Genomic DNA, 662 nt, shown 5'->3' on the forward strand with positions numbered 1-662 from the left:
CTAAGTTGAGCACCCAATTGAGTAATGGAGTCCACTTCATGCTTTCCTCCTCTAGTAGCCTTGCGAGGTCTACTATATTGTGAGTTATGGACCGCCATTTCCTCAATATTGTTCCATGTTTGATTGTCATCAACTTCGGTGAACATTCCATTTGATCCCATGTTGAGAATGTTCCTTGAATCTTCATATAAACCATTCCAAAATTGTTGTACCAAAAACCATTTGCTAAGTCCATGGTGAGGACATGAGCGACAAATTCCCTTGAACCGCTCCCAAGCTTCATACAAATATTCTTCATCCCTTTGCTTAAAACCCGTAATTTGAGCTCTTAGCATGTTAGTCTTTTCCGGTGGGTAGAATTTTTTGTAGAAAGCTAGGGCCAACTTCTTCCAAGAATCTATTCCGAGAGTGGCCTTATCAAGGCCCTTCAACCATTGTTTCGCGGTGCCGATTAGAGAAAAAGGAAATAAGACCCATCTAATTTGGTCTTGAGTCACACCGGTTTGAGAGATTGCATCACAATAGTCGCAAAAGGTTTCCATATGAGAATGACGGTCTTCACTAGGCATCCCCCCAAATTGACTCCTTTCGACTAATTGTATAAAGGCGGATTTGGCAATAAAATTTCCGGTTAGATGTTGTGGTGTAGGAGTACCATTGGG

At 41.7% G+C, this 662-nt stretch overlaps 1 non-coding gene across 1 annotated transcript; it reads left to right on the forward strand.

Annotated features, from left to right (window-relative positions):
- Positions 1 to 228: 228 nt before the first annotated feature.
- Positions 229 to 335, forward strand: LOC141636869 (small nucleolar RNA R71). Its single transcript, XR_012541447.1, has one exon. It is a non-coding gene; the product is annotated as a small nucleolar RNA R71 (small nucleolar RNA).
- The last annotated feature ends 327 nt before the right edge of the window (positions 336 to 662 follow it).

Source organism: Silene latifolia, chromosome Y, assembly GCF_048544455.1.
Source record: "Silene latifolia isolate original U9 population chromosome Y, ASM4854445v1, whole genome shotgun sequence".
NCBI classification, from domain to species: Eukaryota; Viridiplantae; Streptophyta; class Magnoliopsida; order Caryophyllales; family Caryophyllaceae; genus Silene; species Silene latifolia.